The sequence below is a fragment of the Microtus pennsylvanicus genome, chromosome X (genome assembly GCF_037038515.1).
Source record: "Microtus pennsylvanicus isolate mMicPen1 chromosome X, mMicPen1.hap1, whole genome shotgun sequence".
Lineage (NCBI taxonomy): Eukaryota > Metazoa > Chordata > Mammalia > Rodentia > Cricetidae > Microtus > Microtus pennsylvanicus.
The window spans coordinates 83,881,574-83,902,920 of NC_134601.1; the positions used below are offsets into that span (position 1 = coordinate 83,881,574).

The window sequence follows — 21,347 nt, forward strand, 5'->3', positions numbered from 1 at the left end:
TATCACACAAAATACGCAAATTTGGTGGTTCTCGATCGCTCTGTTTTGGTACAATCATAATTAATTTTCATCGTAATTACTCTTTTTAGAAAATATAGTTTGCGTGAAAACGCCAGTAAGAAGTCCGGACTTTTCCGCATTTCTGGCCACTCCTCTTCTGGTCTCTCCGCCTTCGGCGTCACGATCATTTAAAACCACGCAAGTGCTTGCAGCAGCCATGTTTGCCAGTTTCCCGTGGATGTGAGCCTCCTCCGAGGTCTCCGTCTATCTACCGGGGTCTCTGGGAACATTTTTAGTTCCCTTACCACCATGCCTTATGGTGTATTTAAGAAAATATATCAAGATTCCATATTATTTTTGAAGATTTTATATGTTCTGGTAGGCTTTTCTTGACACGTCTTTCATATTTTGATATTTGTAATATTTTTGGACATTTTTTTTCATTTTTAATGACTATTTCCTTGTCAGTCATTTTAGTCGCCATCTCTGTTTTGTGGACTTTTGTGCACTTACCTTTCTTTTATTCCATCTCTGTTTTTGCCCATTGGGGCTACAGTAAAATGTGTGTCCTTCTTCCCTGTCCCTTCACTCCATGTCCAGTGGGGCTGTGGATACTTACCTGCTTTTTATTTCATTTTGTTTTTTCCCTCTTCCTTCTTTTTCTTCTTCTAAACTTGCCCATCTGGGCTCAGGATACCTGCTCCTTTTCTTTTTTTCCTTAGCCCAACGGGGCCATGGATACCTGCTTTTTTACAAGAAAACGTATTTCTTGGTCCATCGGGACCTCGGATACCTGCGTTTAGTCTTTCCTTGCCCATCGGGGCCTTGGATACCTGCTTAATTTTTTTTTTCTCTTTTTGCCCATCGGGGCCGTGGATACCTGCTTAATTTTTTTCCCTTGCCCATCGGGGCATTTGGTGGATGGATATAAGTTGGTTTTGTGAGTTATTATTGCACTACCTGGGAATAGCCATACCTCTTTTCTTTCCTCTTGCTGGGCTGCTGATCGTTTGGTGGTGTGTGAGTGAAACTGTGGCTTAGAAAAATGACTGCCCTTAAGCTGAGTGGGTGTTAAGGGCGTGGAGAGCCCGTTTCCGCCATGTTACAGTTGCTGCGTGACATGAGCCAGTTATGGCAAGAATTAGGGGGTCGAGATAGACAGTGGACTGGACAGAGGCAATCATGTGTGCTGCACCAGCTAAAGGCTTTATATGTGTGTGGGTTTGGACTTGATTTGTGGCTTTTTAAGACTCATGGTAACTGGAAGCAGAAAATCAAGCTCTCGTGTTCGTGTGTGGTGTTATGTGAAAGGAGCTATTTTATAAGACTTCAGGATGGAGCTTGAAATCGATGTTTCGATATTGCTGGGGGGCTCTGTCCAGATTCTAAGGAGTGCTTGTTAGGGTTTATCAAATGGTGTCTCGGCTGCTCTACCCGAGGCTCGACAACCCCACCTTTATTCTAAGGTGTAGCGTGGAAGTAGGGCATTTAGGTTCTACAAGAGAAGATGGCGTCTAGAGTTCTTGCTGCAGTATAAGGTAGCGGGCTTTGTTTTACACAGGCCAGTCTGGTGGCCAAAGTTAGCCTAGAGGACAATGTAGCACATGCTTTGGGGTGGCCAAGATGGCGATGTCACATGATTGTCCTCGAGGGTTTTTTTTTCTGATATATTCTTGGCGGGCTTAGTGTTGGCGGGCTTAGTGTTGGCGGGCTTAGTCTTGGCGGGCTTTGCTTAGCCACGCACGGCGGGCTTTGTCCTTGTCCAAGATGTACTTAGTGCGTTAAGATGCGAGTGGTTGGTTTTACCTTGTGCCACTCGAAGCCCAGTTGGAAGTTTGCCACTTAATCAGAAATGTGTACTACTTTGGAAGTATTGGTTGCCTCTTGACTTAACTAGTCAAAAATGGGCGCTTCTACTTGGTGTAGAAGATTGAAGTAGACTATGAAGACTCACTGTCCTAAAAGGACTTGAGTTACCTTGGTATCTCTTTCGTCATCGTTTTAAGTGGCTACCCAGGTGTGAAGGGACGCTTTTAATTCTAACATTTGAGGTGTTGAATGACGATCCGATCTGAGAGACTTGAGGGTAGAGGTTCTTAAGGTTGAGGTCGATGTGGACTGCACATTGAAGCCTCACCTATTAAAAAGAAAGAAGAGAATCATGATGAGGTCAGGTTAACGTATCTCTCCGAGGAGAGTAATTTATCTGCTTGCTCTCCTATTTGTCTAAATTGGTCTTTTGCAGTGCTCTATATGGTGGTACAAGCTAAGCCTCACCGCATTTCTTTGTATTGGTTCAGTGGCCTGAGACTTGTCTACTCACTCCCTGGCCTCGGATTTAGTCGGCACTGCCGTCTTAAGCAGTTCTCCAGGCCTGCTGTGGGCTTAGTGGTGACACTGGCCAGAGTCGTAATGGACTACAAGTAAAGCCCTGGCCAAGAGGTGGAATCCTGCCTCCTTCCACAGGCTCGTCTACCCCATGGCTAATGCTGGGGTTGAAATTTGATTTGTGTGAAGGTTTTGGATGTCAGCGAAGTTTGCTAGTGTGGTTTGCTAGTGCTTGAATCTAAAGCTGGAGTGATTATAGAAATGTATTTAAGAGCTTTACTGCTTGTAGAATTCAATTGAATCACCTTATGCTTTCAGTCCAGAATCCTTAGTGTTTTTAGCTTCTTTTAAATTCATTAACTTTTTTGGCAGATGATACTCAAGTCACTTAAATTTACATTCTTTCAATCTATTGAAGTACTGTTAAAAACTTTTAAGAGTCTTATGACACAGATATTGTTAATGGAAAGTTAATCTTGTGATTGGATATCAAAAGGAGTATTTGAAAATCTACTCTAGTCCAGGCTTTGCTTTTGTTGCCATTCTTGATACTACATTGACTAATGACTTGAGTGGTCTGGTGCCCTCTGTGGGACTTACTATTGGGATATTAATGCCCACATATCAACTTTCTATGGCTCCTTGCCTTTGTAGCATCCAGTTTCTCCTTAGACCTAACCAAACACTGCTGCCCTTGCCCCTGCCCCAGCCCCTGCCCCCAGCCCCTGCCCCAGCCCCACCCAACCCCAGCCCTTTCCCCCCCCAGCCCAACCCTAGCCCTGCCCCAGCCCAGCCCCAGATTCTCTCAGCCCTAGCCCCAGGCTCTAACCCCAGGCCCTTTCTCCCTAGAGACATTCCAATCTTCACTGATTGAGCGGAAAAATGCCGTGCCCATTACTTGTCCTGACTTTCCCCTCCACGCTGACTGCCCGAGTCATGATTTTCACTTAATGCCACAGTCCTACTTGTCCATGGCCTCTAGTATTATAACAAAGAACTCTTGTCCCTCATGTTAATCAAGAAACACCAATTGAACAAGAGTTTCATTTCAGAGAATTACCATCAAGGCGTGATCTCCTAAGTCTCCTTTCTTTAAGAAAGGAAAAACCATTCTGTCATTGCTGCAGTAGCCACAGTCCCAATTTTCTGAGCAGTGCTCAGTAGTCTTTTCTCAGTCTTGAGCACTCTTTGCACTAATTCTTATAGTCCATAATTGATTCATTTGGTTAGACTCTAGCTAGTCCAGCCCCATTTGCATTCAGCAGAGGGGCAAATACAAGTCTGTTAACAGACAGTTAAGGTGCTCGCTTCCAATTCTCAAGGCCTTGGCTATTAAAGGGGGGGCCACTATAACCTGGCATTGGTGCTATCACCCCAGGTTACAATTTTTAAGTTGATGATGGACATCATAAATTTATTTGTCCATGATACTGTATACTAGTCCCATCAGCTCCCCTATTTCAGCCGAAAACTTTGCATGGGAACATTGATACGGACGGACGATCCTAATTAGAAACTGAACCATTTCTCAAGGTCCTTCCTTGTACAGCCTTGCTTTACGTTAAGAGGGTGCTGATTACCTAAAGCCTCTTATACAATTGTGCAAAACTGCAGTTGCTCAAGCCCCATACCCTCACACCGTAACGGGTGACAATAGAGGGTGCCACCGATAAGGCCCTTTGTTCTGGTCTTTTGGCTGTGCTGGGATCAAACTTAAGTCTTGCGCACGCTGGTAAAGCACTCTGCCACGGAGCTACAGCACCACCTTGTGGCTGTTTAAGAGCAAGTCTCTTTACGGAGCCTGGGCTGACAATTCAGTCCCTTCTCAGTCCCAGTTACTGGAACTACGGGCATTGTCACCGCTTCTGCCTGTTTTTATGTGCACAGCTGCATTTGTCCTTATTCCTGAGCATTGGATAAAGAAACCAAACTCAGTCGTTTATTTAACAAGATCTTTGAACTCAGATTCAAACTGTTTTGTTTAGAATTTCCAGGCTGGCCTTGAGCTCAGGATCAAGCCTTTATTTCACAAGTACTGGCATAACTGGCATCCACTGCCATGCCCTGCAGTCTCGCAGACTGTGAATGTGCATACTTCATTTAGCTATAGTAGTATGCCTTGGGTAATAACCTTAACCCGTTTTATTGCAGCAAGAGGTGCCTAGTACTTATGATCCTTAATACAGTAAACGTGCACAGTGTTAATTGCCTCATAGATATTATGTCCACAGTTGTGCCTTTTAGATCACAGCTCCTGTACATATCAAAGCAAAGAGGCTCACTAACACTATAGTCTCTTGAAACTATAGAAATGATTCCAATATTGTTAATGGTCCTTCATTTAATGGAACTATGTAGGGGCTGTTGATGTAAAGCCTTTTTCTCAGCCTGCTAATGCACATAATGATAATTTCAGAAGGATCCGTTTTAGCCTCATTTTGAGGTACAGCAGTAGTGGTGACCTATAAGGTCCCATGTTGTGGCTTGCTAATAACGTCTGATTGCATTTGCTCTCTTCTGTTGGCTACAGAAGGACATCACTGGCCACCCTTATGCATTTCCCTTTCACCAGGGAATGCACATTGCCAAAGATTCTCATGTTTGAACAGTCAAAGTGTAAAACTCTGATGGCCACAACCATGTACCTTGAGTACAACTGCGCATGACTCCTTCCATTTGAATGAGATCCTACTCTCAGACCCTTTTGCAGTACAGCAAGGGTCACTAATCTCTTGGCTTCTCCGTCTTCCTAGACACTGAGTCAGGATCTCTCCTCTCCTTTCCACTGCCTTTGATTTCCAGCAGTGACCATTACTTTAAGGTCCTAATATTTGTGGAAAGGATGTGGTTTTAATTAACCACACTGTGTCCCTTGAACATTAATGTACACAAAAGGGACATGATTCATTCATTTTAATAAGAATATGTGGCCAGTTAATGTGCGAAATTGCACTTCTCCACGACCTTATTACTTTGAGGACCATTGTGTCTCTTTTGCACTATTGCAAGGGATACTAGTTTCCAAGGTCCCTGCTAGTGGACCATTAAAATACAGTGGAAATTTTCCTTTGTCAGTAGACAAAGTCATATTCTTGCACCTTTCATTTGCAGTACGGCAGGGGATGCTGATCAACCAAGGCTGCCTTCTCTGGGACTGTCAGTATGTATTATATGTTGTATGTATGTATATGCGTTTCCTCCTGCTCTGTGCACTAGAAAAGGATCCCACTCGCTCCTTATTACTTTTAGGAGGAAGTGGAAAGTTCACATGCACAGTGGCTAAGCACTTCTTGTATCAGAAACCCTATACCCTCTTCCTCTGCTTTAAAGCAGAAAGAGGTTTTCCCACTGTGCCTTTCGTTTGGACTTCAGTGTGCATTAACGCAGGTGTCCATCCTTACCTTTGGAGTAGGATTTTACATCCTTGTACTCCTTTGACATCAGAGGCACATTAACGATTTTTTGAGCATTTCTCTCTTACGTATATTAATATGTACGCTTACACCTACGGACCTGTGTAGCGCAAAAAGGTTCCTACGTTTCTACCTTTTGACTGGGGCTGCTGAGGAGTGATAACTGCTTATACCCTCAGCATCTGGGTGACTGATTGCTGTGCAATCATGTCAAGAGTACCAATTATTAGTTGGTACTCCGTACTCTCTTTACATACCATTAAAGAGTACTGACCAACTGAGCCCCTGAGTTATTAATAAGTGTGCGTATTTGCAATTATGAATGCCTAGAATACTATGTTCTCATACCCCCTTTGCATCACTGCAGGGGCTGCTGATCCATCTAAAACATCTGGGACTGTTAATGAGCACAGTGGTTATGACCAACGGCTTATTCGGGGACTATTAACAGGCACAATGGCAGCTCTTGATGGTTTATTTTCTACTCTGACATGTTGAGCAAATCCCCTCCTCTAGTTTCCCCCTGGCATAATAAAGTAAAATACTGCAGTATGCCTATGTTTTGTACACCCAACAGTGGCCCATCTTTCCATCCCTTTTGCATTGCTCCAGTACACAAAACCCCAAATAGCCACGATCTCATACTTTTTTGTGGTCTTCCCTCTGCCCAGCCCCTAGTTTGTCCATGGACCACTCTTATGGACTACTAATTCTCACAATGCAATGTTGAAGACCTTGGCACCCTTTTCCCAGTTCCATCACCCTGTCCCGTCTGCCTCGTTGTTGAGCCCTTCTCCTGACTTAAAGTCAACAATCCCAGACGTCATCAGCTTACCCGCTGCACATGGCTGCAGTGTTTCAGTTGCCCTCTGCTTGGTGCTCCCTGTTGAACGGAAACACCTCCACCGCACTACACTGTCAATTACCGGTGTGGCATTAATGAACACAGCACCGATGGACGGTCCCACTTTTCAGCCCATGTGTCCCAGAGCTCCCTGCAACTTTGATGTATTTGTACATGTAAAATTTCAAAAGCGGGCCAAAGCTAGGTGGATGAAGCATCGCTCTTCAGCCTGCATTTCTTAATTATTCCAATTCCAATTGCTGGCATATTCTAGGGCCAGGAATCATTCCTGCCCACCTTTATTAATGCTTTATTGTTCAAAAAAATATTTCAGGCAACTTGCTCAGGGAGCTGGATTGCCACCTTTTATTTGGGGCTTTCCTTATACAATATCAACTGAAAATTGTCTCCCAAAGAAGGAGGATGAGCTAGTACTTTCTTTACACCCTTCCTCCAGGAGCTGACCGCCTGCTTAACAAACTCAACTCGTTTCTCTTGGTATATTGCTACGTACAGTGCCAACTGCCAGAAAAGTTATTGATAGTTTATGCCTTTAAGAAAGGCCTCTGGCTTGCCAGGTGGAATTGATTATGTGATCATTAGCTTTTCTGAAGTAAAAATATCTTCCTTCTACTATATATCTGATGACCAAGCAGTGTCTCTCATTTTACTGAGGGTGGCGAGTCTGTGGAGAAACCACTGTAACTGTTATTCCAATACGTCAAAGTGGTTGTAGAATGGCGTGCTTAAGGCCAGGATGTATGTTTGGTCTGTACTACCAGTTTAAATACAAAAGTCAATCTTTGTGTGGCCTTTAGTATCATTGCCTTTAAGGAAAATGACCAAACATTTTAATATTTAAATTTGGCCTGACATTGAACGCTAGCCCCTACTGACTTTAAGAAGGTGGCTGCGAAAGGATTAAGTGAGAGGGCATGTCAAGTTGTCTTTGAGTAGGCCACCATGTGATTAATTCACTCTATCTGCCATTAAATTTGGGCAATGATTTGAAGTAGTTTGAAAAAAAAAAGCCACCCTAAAGTGGGAACTTAAATAAAATGATGGAGCCTGTTTCCCCACTTTACATTTTAATATATACATGCCTAGACCTAATCATTCTTGAGAGTACACTTCAAAGAGAGATCCGCCTATTAAGAAAATATCTGTCTCTATTGGCGCCGAGTATTTAAGCTTTCTGGTTTTCGTTCTTTAATTATTGTGCATGAATGAGTGTGTGTGTGTGCGCGCGCGCACGCGTTTGCGTGTGCACTTGAGTATCTGTACTCGTGCATTCGCATTGGTGACCAGAGAGCAATGGGAACTGGTTCTACCTTGTGGGTCCCTGGAGATAAAAACTCAGATCGTCAGGTTTCGCAGCAAGTGCCTTCACTCTCTGAGCCATCTTGCCAGCCCGATCCTGGGTACTGAATGTGACATTGCTGATGAAACCACAGTTCTTCAAAGTTTCTGAAAAAAAAATACCATTTTTCTGAGAAGGATGTCAAGAAATCGACCCAGTTCAGGATACAGGTTGAGCTTCAGCCCTTCAGATGGCTACAGAAGACTCTGGAATACAGTAAGTAAAACTACTTTGTAGCTACTAGGCAAACTTTCCAATTCGATTTTTCATGTACGTGCCACCCACTGAAAAGTCAGAGTGACTAAGTTCCTCTTAACTTATACACAATGCATCTGTATGCCAATGAAACTGTAGAGTTGATATTGCGTGTCCAGCCCTATGCCAGTGAACACTGAATGAGAAGCAATCCTATTTTACATAATTTCTTCTCGATGCTTGTGTTGTTGAAGACTTAATGTAAAATCAACACTGGCAATCGTTTTAGGAAATGATGGTCAAATATTGTCTGGTGAATTCTAAGTATTTTAGAAAGTCTACTGGGCTTGCAAGGTCGTGACTTCTTAAAGAAGAAAAGTGTGCTTACATTGCACCCTTGGTCCAGATTACTTGTGCCATCTGGGTAGCCCAGTTGGTTGATTCAAATGCCATCTGCTCTTGCCTCTTGGGGGCATATAAAGATATTAAGAGTACAGGACCCAGCCATTATACTTGGCTATATGCCAAGGATGGCAAGGGCCAGTCACTGAGTCCCAGAAGCTTGAGCTTGGGAATTAAGTGTAAGAATTGGGGATATAAATTTGATAATTTGGCTTTTTCAACCATTTTTACTACATTTCTTCCCCAGAACAGACGACAATGGCTCATACAGATCAAAGGTGACTTTTTAAATTTACAATCTTTACTTTTTACCCAAAGGGCAATGGAGAAGCCTGATCTACTTTATGCTGTGGTTTTTGCACCCTCCTCCCCCATTTTCCTTTTTAAACTTAATTCTTTTATTATTGGTATTTTTTCTTTTGAGACAGGATTTCTTTCTCTGTGTAGCCTTGGTTGTCCTGGAGCTTTAGAACTCAAAGCTGGCTTCAAACTCAAAGACATCCGCCTACCTCTGCCTACGAAGTGGTGCCTAGCTATGGAGAGCTGCCTAAAAGAACTGCCCCTGAGTTGCTTTAGGGACAATGAAGCGCTTCCCTGAGCGCTGCCTGGAGCGCTGGGATTAAAGGTGTGTGCCAGCGCTCCCCAGGCCCTCCCGCGTGTTTCTTCAAGGGTATTTTAAGTTAAAAAAACATACTTATTTCTGGAAGCAGAACAAGGTCCAGCTGGAAAAACATTCTTGCCCAGAACACGTTTTGCAGTTGTTTTGCCCTTGGGCATGCAAATGATCTTCAGTATCATTTTAATTCCGCTAAAAATCCCTTCTCACGGTCAGCACCTAGGGATAAATGCAGAGGTATTGAATCCTTTGGGAAAGAAAACCGTGCCATTGTTTTTCAAATTCAAGTACAAGTAACGCTGCAGTCGGAAACACCTTTTCAAGGAACAAAGTTTCCTGAGAGTCTTAAGAACGTGTCTGCTTCAACCTTAGCACCACCGACTGCCCCAGGCGTGCAGACCGTCTGAACCCATCACCCACACCCAGGCTTGCCTAGGCACCCAGTTCTTGCAACCTGCCCCCTCTGGACCTAAATAGAGGTTAGAACTCAAGAGTTCAGACAATGGCCTAATGGCTGCCGGTATTCACCAAACAAACCACCGTCACCAATGACCATACCCTTTTCAAAAGAGATCGGGTTGTGCCAGCAGGCAGCTCTTTGATAGCAACCTGGTCCCACGTGACCCCAGTGGCACTATAAAGTACCCATGAACCACACCTGCATTAAGCCGTGCGAGTGGAAGTAGTGGATTTTGCCTGCTGATGGTGCAAAACCCTGTGCCGGAAGCAGACCTAGGCCTCTGCATATGCCCCGCCCTATAATGTAGCCACTGACCAGCCTGCATCCTGCCCTCCCCGTCCAAGGAGCCCGTTCTGCCTGTCTCTTGCCCTTAGTCCACCGGCTCACTCCTGGGGAAGATCTGTGTAGTCATCAGGGAACTTCGTTACTTAAGTTTTTAAAAAAGGAAAAGAAACGTCTTTGAAATGTGGACATGTTTTTCAATTTCAAAAACTTTTTTTCTCTTCACAACTCTTAGAACTTGGAATCCATGAGGACATATCCACGATTCTCTAACCAAGTTCTTACCATCCCAATTCAAGAAACACTGGTCTGTGCATATGGATATTGTAATCAAATTATCTTTTGGCATCATGGTATAACTATCATTGGAACTTGTTTTCCAGGGATGAATTTGGAGTTGGTTTTGTGCCTCAATTGAAGAGGGATGGCCTGGTTTTAGAAGAATGGATTCTAGACAGCATCCAAAGGTGAGTATAAGGTAGAGTTGATAACTTGGCTGATTGAGCTATATATAATCTGTCTTTAAGGGTCTAATGTGTCAGGTTATAATTCCTAGATATTTTGTTGTTTTCTTTTATCATTTGGGTTTTTCTCAACAGTTCTTATAGTCTAATAAAAGCCTTGTCTTTCTTCACAGGGATAATTCCGGCAGACGTCAAGGACTGCCAGCAGCTGATACAGGCTTTATTCAAATCGAGCAGCGCTCTCCTTTCGAGACTCTGGACACGCTCTAGCTAATCTGAGCAAACAACATGCAGGCCACATGAAGAAAAGGGTACTTGGGAGAAGTTCCTATTCTTGGGGTTCTGTCTGATTTTAAGGCTTTAGTTTTCTGCAGCCTTTTCTTGTAAAAGCAGAACCAGCCATTCCTACACCATTTTCTCCTTGCATATAAATGTACATTTTTAAACTTCTACCATGTATTGGGTCTGTTTCCTGTATACCGAGATCGTGTATTTGATCTGTTTCCTCTCTACTGATATGAGCTCCACTGAGGTGGAAAGGGTAGAAAGCGTATTCGATCTCCATTTCATGAGAAGAGTGAGAGAGAGAGAGGCAAATCAATAAAGCACACCTATTCTCATTGCATAGTCACCAGTGAGACCCTTGCCTTGTGATTAGGCCTTGAAATGGTTCCCACCTTTCTAAGACAAACTTGAATCTGTTCTGCTTTGAACCGCTTAAAAGGTAACGCATCAGAGGAACGACAGCCTGTGAAGGCTAGTTTCTGGTACTCTGGCCTTTAGCGTTTGACACAAGGACATTTTGCGGTTGCTCTGATTATCCTTGAGCTCTGCAGATGCAATGCTGCATCAGGTGCTAGAGACGCACCATAAGGATGGAGCAAACCACAGTTCTATTTATTTTGGCGGTGTTCCAGCATGGTATTACTTAAAGCACCAGTTAAAAGAGGGAGATGCCCCACAACCAGGTGACAACAGGCAATTTGATTAATATAGACCACTCAGTTTGCTCTTTCAGAGGTCCTGAGTTCAACGCCCAGCAAGCACGTGGTGGCTCACAACCATCTGTAATGAGCTGGCGCCCTCTCCTGGCTTGTGGGCACACATGCAGGCAGAACTGTATACATAATAAATCTTAAAAAAAAACAACAAAACACTGGGAGCTGTAATGAGAGCTGGCGCCCTCTTCTGGCCTGTAGGCAGAACTGTATACATACCTAAAAACACACAGGGGGGCTGTAATGAGATCTGGCGCCCTCTTCTGGCCTGCAGGCAGAACTGTATACATACCTAAAAACACACACACACAAGGGAGCTGGAGAGATGGCTGGCTCAGCAGTTAAAAGCGCTGTCTGTTCTTCCAAAGGTCCTGATGCCCTCTTCTGGTCTGCAGGCATACAAGCAGGCAGAGCACTATACATAATAAATAAGTCTTTAAAAATAAAATACACACACACACACACACCATTATCAAAGAAGTCAGAGGCACATGTGGAGGATTTTTACATACAGATCATAAAAGGCTTCATAGCCTAATCCTTCCACTGGTTTCAACTCTAGTTTGCTTAGCCCTTTTATCCCTAGCGTTATTTGATTATAAAATATACAAGTGCTTAAATATCCCCAGCATATTTGATTATAATATACAAGTGCTTAAACAATCTGTAAGGATTACTCATGGGTAGACACCAGAGAATAAAGAGCTCAGATGGGACAATTCTCATGTCACTAAGTTGATAGGCATAACATACAGATATATATAACATAAGGACGCACATTTCCCCATGGACTTGACTTCAGTAATTTGGTTTTTCTTTCACCTTTTTTCCAGATCTTTCCCCAGAAGTATGGACTTGTTGCCTTGCGGTGCTGGCGACCTATTCCCTTTGACGACCCCTAGGTGGAGATGGGGCATGAGGGTCCTCCAGGGGAGTAACTCACCAGCACTGGGCAACAGTCCTAGCCAGGAGATTTGGGGGAGACACTTCGCTGAACCCAGCAAGGAAGATAAAGAGTCAAAGACAGCCACCCAACATCAAAATAGGTAAGTTTTCTAGAACAGTGTAATAAGTAATGTTAATTTTGTTTTCCATTGTAATCAGCCTTTTATTTGTATGAGTGGTCTGTCTGCATGTACACTTGCACGCCACAAGAGGGCATCGGATCCCATTATAGTATAAATGGTTGTGAGCCACCATGCGGTTTCTGAGAATTGAATCCTAATGCTAGGTGTGAAAATAATTTTAATTTTGATCTTGTTTTCCATTGTAGCTAAGACTTTGACTTGTTATGTTTTATTTTGTTTGAATTTTTTTTATAATGCATGAGTGCTCTGTTTGCATGTACACTTCATGCCAGAAGAGGGCATCAGATGCTGTTATATAAGATGGTTGTGAGCCACTGTGTGTTTGCTGGAAAGTGAGCTCAGGACCTGGAAGGCAGCCAGTGCTCTTAACTGCGTAGCCATCTCTCCAGTCCCATACTCGAGTTATAATTATCATTTGCTAAGAACAGCTTCCTGACTACCAGGGAAGCATCTCGCTGTGAGGCTGTGAAAGTGGGGTGTGTAGGGTAAACCTGCACGGTGTACTAGGGAACTGTAACTCAGCTGTGCAAACGGTTCTTTCTTCTAGGAGAAAAGCTGCCACAGCCCTGGCACTTCTCAAAGCCACCCTGGAAGCTCTGTAGGAGAACTTAACCAGCTGTTTCCACATTGCAAGATTCACTGTGCTTCCAGTGAGTAGCTTCTCTTTTTATGCTAACATGAATGATAATGAATGGCTCTGACTACAAGTGGAAACCTAGCTGAAAATGATCCAGAAGCATCTATTATCAGGCAGAATTTAAAGAACCAGCACCCTCTATGTCTTCTTTCCTGACATTCACCCAGCTTCTTTTGTTCTTTGTAGTTCAGTAGACCAAATCGTCATCCTTACCAAAGCTGGGCCTTCAGCAGGATCGCGAAATGGGAACACATGAAAGGAAGCCAGCTTTATAACCCAAGGACCAACATGCCTGCATCTTAAAGCAACAGAATGAAGTAAGTTGCCAGCATTGCAGTCCTCTGGGGGTTTGCATTTGCTGGAAGGCGGTGCCGGGTGGAGTGTGGTGGTGGTCTAATGCCATGGTGTGAAGTCGGGCCAAATACATGCTGGAAGAGGACCAGGCTTCCACACTGGCAACTGGGCTCCTAGCAGCAACTCCAACAATAGTCTGCTCACCAGTTGCATCATAGAGAAATGTGGCCTCCCGCTGTCTTTGGATTGGTTCTCTGCCATTCATTCTTATCCGTTTGCCTACTGAAAAGCCTTAAATAGTTTGTTTCCGCTGAAAGGATTTGTTTCTGTGACAATTGTACAGTTAAGGTTTAGTGTTAAAAAAAAAAAACCTAAATCCTGAAGCAGCCATTATAATTGTAAAGGATGTAAAAAACCAAACCCGTTTTCTTTTTTTAAGAAATGGGGAAAGTGAGGCTGACAATTAAAATATGCAGCCACCTGTGGCATTTGGCGCTTATGGAAATTAGGGAAACCATGTAATAGAATGTTAAGAGGTGTTCATTCTCTGTTTAAATTGGCTACTCTTTGGTTGTATGACTTTTGCCAATTTAGTCCCCTGTAAGACTTGTCTATTTAAAAAGGTCAAATGAAATCGTGAATGGAAAGGGCTTAATATAATGCCTGGCAAGTAAAATGGACACCCTGGAGAATAAAGTCAATGGGTACTGCGTGCAAACACTCAGTAGTGCCTGAAGGGATCCCTAAGCATTAGAGCCTCTGCCTTAGAGTAGGGGATTATGATGTACGATTATTGGGGTTAACATAGGTAGTACTGGTACACGAATCACTTACTGTACTAATGACACTTTTCCCTTCCTTCCCTGTTTGCTTTTCTTTTTACCCTCTTGTTGAACTTTGCTTACTTCTTTCAATTGTAAGTGTGTACTGTGTTGGGTGTCTATTTCTTAATTGTTTTATACATCTATTTCTTCCTTTGTGTGTCTCATTCTTTGATGTATTCGTTTCTTCCCTTGACTTGTGTGTCTTTTTTCCTAGCCTTGTGCGTCTTTCTTGCTCTTTTTCTTTGATGTATCTATTGATGTATCTATTTCTTGCTCGCCTTGTATGTCTTTCTTCGCCTTGTGTGTCTCTTTCTTCCTTCCTTCCTTCCTTCCTTCCTTCCTTCCTTCCTTCCTTCCTTCCTTCCTTCCTTCCTTTCTTGCCTTGTATGTCTTTCTCCCTTTGTATGTCTTCCTTCCTCTCCTTGTATGTCTTCCTTCCTCGCTTTGTATGTCTTTCTTCCTCGCCTTGTATGTCTTTCTTCTTCGCCTTGTATGTCTTTCTTTCTCTCCTTGTATGTCATTCTTTCTTGCCGTGTATGTTTTTCTCCCTTGCTTTGTTGTATGTCTTTCTCCCTTTCCTTGTATGTCTTTCTCCCTTGCTTTGTTGTATGTCTTTCTTCCTCTCCTTGTATGTCTTTCTCCCTTACTTTGTTGTATGTCTTTCTTCCTCTCCTTGTATGTCTTTCTTCCTCTCCTTGTATGTCTTTCTCCCTTACTTTGTTGTATGTCTTTCTTCCTCTCCTTGTATGTCTTTCTTCCTCTCCTTGTATGTCTTTCTTCCTCTCCTTGTATGTTTTTCTCCCTTGCTTTGTTGTATGTCTTTCTTCCTCGCCTTGTATGTCTTTCTTTCTTGCTTTGTATGTTTTTCTCCCTTGCTTTGTTGTATGTCTTTCTTCCTCGCCTTGTTTTTCTTCCTTCCTTGCTTTGATGTCTATGTCAAGTGTCTTTTACTCCTTCTCTGTGTACAGTCTATCTTACCTATTGCTGTGTTTCTCTACTAATTTCTTCCTAGCAGAGCTTTGTGCTTTGTCTTATTTTCTCCTCTCTTCTCTATGATTTGTGCCTTGTCTTGGTTAGATGTGGCTCTGTTTTTTCTATCTGGTTGCTGTTTCTCTTAACTCTTCTTTTACTCTTTCTGCCTTTCACGACTCTCCTTTGGGTCACATGTTGCATGCAATCCTCTCCTTTCCTTGTGTTCACCTCACTTGCTTTTTTCTGTGTGATCCGCTTGTCAGTCCTTTGACTCAACATTCATATTTTCCTTTCTGCTGTTTCTGTCCTTAGCACATGAGTCTCTTTACTACATCTCCTTTTTCCTTCTTCGTAGCTGCGTCTCTGCTATTTGTGATTTCTGACATCAGCATTACTCTAGTGTTGGTTTCTTTATTTCCCTTCTACTTTCTCCCCTTACTACTCACTTTGAGAATGTCTGTCTTTTTACGAGTTTGTGTCTCCCTCTTCCTCTAATCCTCTCTTGGATATTTCTGTGTCTGTGTGTGTGTGAGAGAGAGAGAGAGAGAGACAGAGGGTCTTCCTAGCCTGCGGAATATCATCAGTGGAGCTGTTCTTCACGCCCTGTGGAATAATCTAAGAGAAAATCCAGCGCTTTGGTCAGGACTGAAGTAGACCTGAAAGGAACATGTAAAGACCCAAAGTGGAAGACAGACTTAAGGACCAAGATACAGAAGGCCTGTCTGAGCTGGCTGGAAAGTTTGAGTCTCAAGTTGGATGGACAGAATGCTGACAACCCATAGAAGAGGGGCTGTTTCTACAGGACCCATGTGAAGTCAACGAACTGAGACCTGCATCTGAGCTAAGTCTAAACCTAAGATTCGAGCCTATATGGACTAGAAGTTGGAGGCCTGTGGCCTAAAACTCTGGGGGGGGGGGTTAAAACCCCAAGACTAAGGGAAATCTGAAGATGAGACCCTCCCAATTTTTATACTGCTCCCCGCCCAAGGACGTTTTTAGTACTCGCTTCTCAGATTTCCATTCATGCCAGTTTTACTTGATGTACTTTTCAATGTCATTTACCATAAAGGAACAAGCTTTTAGGTTGACAGCATTGTGCAGGGGTTGATCTTTAGTCTGTTTTAAACCTGATTTTAGCCATTTGTTAAAGTTTTGATGTTTTAAAACTTCCATTTCTCTTCATGTCTGCTCCTCTTGCGAGAGAAAGAGAACAAAATCCAGCCAGTCTTATCTAGTGTGACTTGATATTCCCCTAGCAGCCGTACAGATACTGTACCTCAATCCACCCTAACTCTGCAGCCTTAGGCTATGAGAAAGGAAAGCATCAGACTGTTAGGGGAAAACAGTAACAGGCTATCTAGAGAAAATATGAAGATATGCTCCAGACCAATGAGAAGAATTAGACGAGCAATATGCAAATGTGCCAACCTGAGAAGCGCCAGCCAACATCAGCTTCCTTCTTTGGGCTTAGGTGAGCAGGGTACGGAATTTCTAATAATGATAACAGTGATTAGATTTGGGACAGACCGAGGTCTGAACTAACTCCCTGTTCATTGTAGTGGCCAAGGAATTTTGGTGTATTCACTAAGTCCTGGGTTTAACACCCACCTTTAGGATTAATGATGAAAGAATTTAGGACTATTTAACAGGCTTCATGCTTCTGGTTCCCCCTATCCCCCTTTAAGAGGGAACTTGACTTTAATGACTGATACAACACAGGAGAAAAAAGTGACATGCTCATAGCACATGGGCAACCACACATAGTTAACATTTGAAAATGCAATTTGAGTTTTTCCTAGAAGAAGTCAGACTGTAAATACCCAAGGCTTTGTGGGCCATTGGTCTTAGTTGCTCATTCTTTTAAAAAGAAAAGAAACCTTTTCAGAAGGTAAAAATCCCTCACTGGCCCATTGCTTTGGACTTGACCAAGCCCTGATCTAAATACCAGGGACTATGTCTGAATAACACAACTTATGCCTATCTTTGTGCTGAGTACTAAGGATGTGCTGCTTAATTGTGGTCACTTCCAGGTAACATGAAGACATAGAAATATGTTTTATAAACCACAAAACACACTAAAACTTCTATGTCAGTGCCGAATGCATGAGTCTTACCTAGTGCATGCATTCTCTGGACACAATGATTGCTGCAGGAATAACAAGTCAAAATATGTTTAGGGAAAAGAATTATATAATGATGGCTTGAATGAATGAAGGATAATCCATATACTTCAGGCCAATGTGTTTCTATTGCATTGGTGATTTTCAGTATGCCAGGTAGCAGAAAACACATGGAAAGTGACTTTAAACTACAAAATATGCCCCAAGTATAAGTGACTCCCCTATTGGGATCACCTTATAACTTGCAAAACACCATGCTCGGCACCAGGGATAACAAAACTAAAAGTTAAGAAAGAGCTTAACAGTAAAGTGCTTGGTAAACTAAAGCACTGCACAGCTAGCAATAGCTCCCTGTGCACAAATGAATGAGTACTAACTAACTCCTGTATGTCAGGTATTATTATGTTAGGTACAGAAAACACAGGATTGTCTTGACTAACTCTGCCATGAAATAGAATGTTTCCATTCTATACTGCTTAATTTACAAGGTATGAGATCACAGTTAATTTAATCAGTCAAGACTTTAGTGATGAGGGCCAGCCAACACAAGAACATTTGCCCTATAAAATACTATAGAAGTGTAGGACATTCCATATTTCCTGTAGAAATAAAACTGCCTACATAATAGGCACAGGCTCTACAAAATTCTCATTGTCTTCTTGGCTTACACTGAGAAGAATGGGACAAATAGTTAACCAGCTGGGTGTGGTAGCATATGCTCTGACTTCAGGCAGCTGAAACAGCAGGACCATTTGAACCCAGACACTTGAGGCTAGCCTTGGAACACAGTGAGAGAAATCTTGGTAAAAAAAGATGTTAAATGCCTGTTGAATGAATATACCAATATTGATTGCCTATATATGGTATATTCTTTTTTAAAATGATTTATTTATATGTATACAGTGTTCTGCCTGCACGCCAGAAGAGGGCGCCAGATCTCTTGGTAGATGGTTGTGAGCCACCATGTGGTTGCTGGGAAGTAAACTCGATCTCTGGAAGAGCAACCAGTGCTCTTAACCTCTGAACTATCTCCCTAGCCCTCGGTATATTCTCTTTTATGGGCACTGGAGAGATACACAGACTTAAATTTATTTCATTTGTGCCCAAGGCTGAGAGTAATATGTATGTTGGCATTTTATGAACTTTGGGGTACCATATAAATGTAACAAATATTTACTTATTTGGTACCAATTTCCCAGCTTTTAGAAGTCTGTCACATTTGTTTGAATGTGCAAATAAAGCAAAGAAATTACTGTTGAACACTGAATATATGAGACAGTCATCAGTGGATGAATGCAAGATTGAATGGCAAACATTTATTACAAAACAGTGCCCTTGCTAGGCATTGAGATGCAAAGACCAAGCAGCATCCTTAGTGTCCTCTATAACTAAAGAAATTATGTGCAAGACTAATTTATAACTTGTAAGTTGCCATACATGCCCAGTAGTCAATAATTATTTGCTTTTATCCCCAGACACTGGGAATAGAAAAATTCATTACCATTATTATTACCCACAACATCATTGCCCACAACAGAGATCTGTGTGGAGCTTTATGAAGTCTGCAGTTCTATAAAGCTAGGACCTAGCTGTTGGCTTTGTATGTGAATAGTGACAACTTTCTGGGTTTCCTCATGGCTAAAGCTGCTTCAGAATGCTTGTCACCTAATACTTGCATCTTACTGTGCTGCGTGCTGTGCAAACAAAGATTTGCTTTCTCTCACAAAGCACGCCCAGCATGTCTGAGAGCTAGGCCAGAACTGCTCTTGACTTCAATGATGAAATGAAAACAGAAAAAAATGGATTTGTATAAGGTGCTGTGCTAAGTAAATATTGAGCTAAGTGGACTGTCCTGTCCAGCATGGACGTCAGGGAACAGAAGGACAGGAAGGGGTCAGAGCGTCAGATGCTACTACAATACTTAGTGTGGTCCAGAACCTCACAAAATAGAAGTACAATCTGAGGGCCAAGCACCCAGAGCATGAGCTCAGGCTGCTTCTAGTTGCTGAATCTCCAGTCACAGCTTCTGAAGTGCTGCTGAGATTCCAGATGTGTGTCCCCATGCCCAGCCTGTGGAACCTATCTCATTACTGAGTAAATACTATTTTAGTGGCTGACTGCTTGCCTTTGCTATGCTTGATGGATTAGTTAAATAGGTAGGGTCTAGAAGACCCACTGACTTGACCTAGAGATTTGAAAATCAAACGAAGGCCAAGATTCATTCAACATAAAATGGAGATGTCCCTAGCTAAGGACATCCCTAACTAAGATGTCCCTCCAAAGGTCATTTGCTCACTGGCCTACTTTAAAGCCAGGATAAGGGGACTTAAAGTCTGACCTTAGCTCAGAGTGCAAAAGACGCTACTGGATGCTAAATGAAACCCATCTGCTCCAAGAGGCACTTAGTGTGACTTAACAGATGCCCTGAAAAGCAGACTGGTGTTCCTTATTACATAGAAATATTAGCTCAAGCACTCTCTAGACTGAAAGGCACTGGCTTTTTAATTGACTCAGGTTAGACCACAGGAAGAATGTTACTATTCATTCATTTTCTTCATTCATTCATCTGTTCTACAAACATTTGCATATAATTCTCAGGCCTTCCTTGTTTGGCTCCTGAGATGTGAAAGAAAGAAACCAATAGGCACACCTTCCCCAGGACTGCTGACCACTGGGGACTGCTGCTTAGGTAGGGGCATGACTCAGTCCCCAAGTAACATGCAGTTGAAGTCTCCACCTTCATCTCTCTGGCCACTACATGAACAGGAAGCTGGGCTTTGTAGTAAGCCTGCTCCTAAAGTTGCAACCCTTGTGCTCAAAGAAACGCTTCGATATTCTAGCTCATGACTTATTTAATCTATGACTGTGACCATTACTGATCAGAAGGGATGACAGTCACTTAGCTCCCCAATTTCTGTCTCCTTAGGATTATCCCTGGGGGAAACAACCCATTTTTGAGCTGCAGCAGGCTTTGAAATACATATGCAAATTTTGTCTGCCTGAATGGGTCTCTTTCATAGAATCAGATAGCATACAGTAATTTAAAAAATGTTCTCCTTACTGCAAAAAATAAATAAATAAATAAAAATAAAAAACCCAAAAAACTACTTAAGAGGCTTGCTATGGTAAATAATGCCAGTGGATGAAAATAACCTCAAATTTTAACATGCTTGCATTAAACTTGAGAATAAGAGAATTGGAAACAATCAGAAAATTGGAGAAAAGAAAGACTATCAAAAAAAAAACTTGAAAAAATGCCTTCTTTAAGGAGGGTTGACTGTGCTTTGACCTCTTCTATTTTCTTTTCACTCACAGAGGGTGGGACAGGAGGCAGAGTGAAGGAAAAGGTCAAGCCTATGTCCGCAGAGCAGCTTACCTTTGTTCTCAATGGGTCTTGAGAACATCACTGCGGTCTGGAACCGCCTTTTCTTTACTTGAATGCAGTTCCAATAACTGCGGTCTGGAACCGCCTTTTCTTTACTTGAATGCAGTTCCAATAACTAAAAAGTATTGAGAAAGTTTGCTAAATGTTTCCAAAAATATATTTTCATCTAAATGGCTATCAGCTAAGCCTTGTGTTACATAGGAATGAGATACATTAATCAATGTGACCTCTATATCCAAGTTGCCTTGAAACTGAAGTCACGATTTGCTATAAAGGGGGCTTATTTATTATAACCCCTACATACTCTTTAAGTATCTAAACTGTACTTTGCTTGGCAAGCCAATGTTGACATCCACAAATGGAGAAGGAAAGAGAAAAAGGAAAGAGTAGGCGGAGCCAGGTTGAAGAGGTCTGGGAGTTCAACTTCTTTAAATTTTCTTTAAAACTAAGTTGGGCCAACAGACACAGCTGAAGTGCTACTGAGGTCAGGTTTTAACTTGTGGGATTGGCTGCACCTAGTAACATCCCTTTGTATGGGTAGGAATGGGGGCTACAATTCTGGAAAGTGCACAGGAAAAAGTAACTAAAAGCCTTCCTTCCACAGCTTCTGCCATCAGTATGACTACCGATTAAGCAACCGTAAGAGCACTTTATCATCATCTGCT

The 21,347-nt window shown here is 42.5% G+C and overlaps 1 long non-coding RNA gene across 2 annotated transcripts; it reads left to right on the forward strand.

The window, feature by feature from the left end:
* The first annotated feature begins 485 nt into the window (after positions 1–485).
* LOC142840803 (uncharacterized) lies at positions 486–14,507 on the forward strand. 2 transcript variants are annotated; one of them, XR_012908971.1, is made up of 8 exons: positions 486–940; positions 8,083–8,161; positions 10,284–10,367; positions 10,538–10,675; positions 12,196–12,408; positions 12,998–13,100; positions 13,274–13,404; positions 14,303–14,507. It is a non-coding gene; the product is annotated as an uncharacterized LOC142840803 (long non-coding RNA). The 2 variants fall into 2 exon arrangements; XR_012908970.1 differs by lacking the exon at positions 486–940 and having other exon boundaries at positions 4,356–8,161.
* Positions 14,508–21,347: the final 6,840 nt, after the last annotated feature.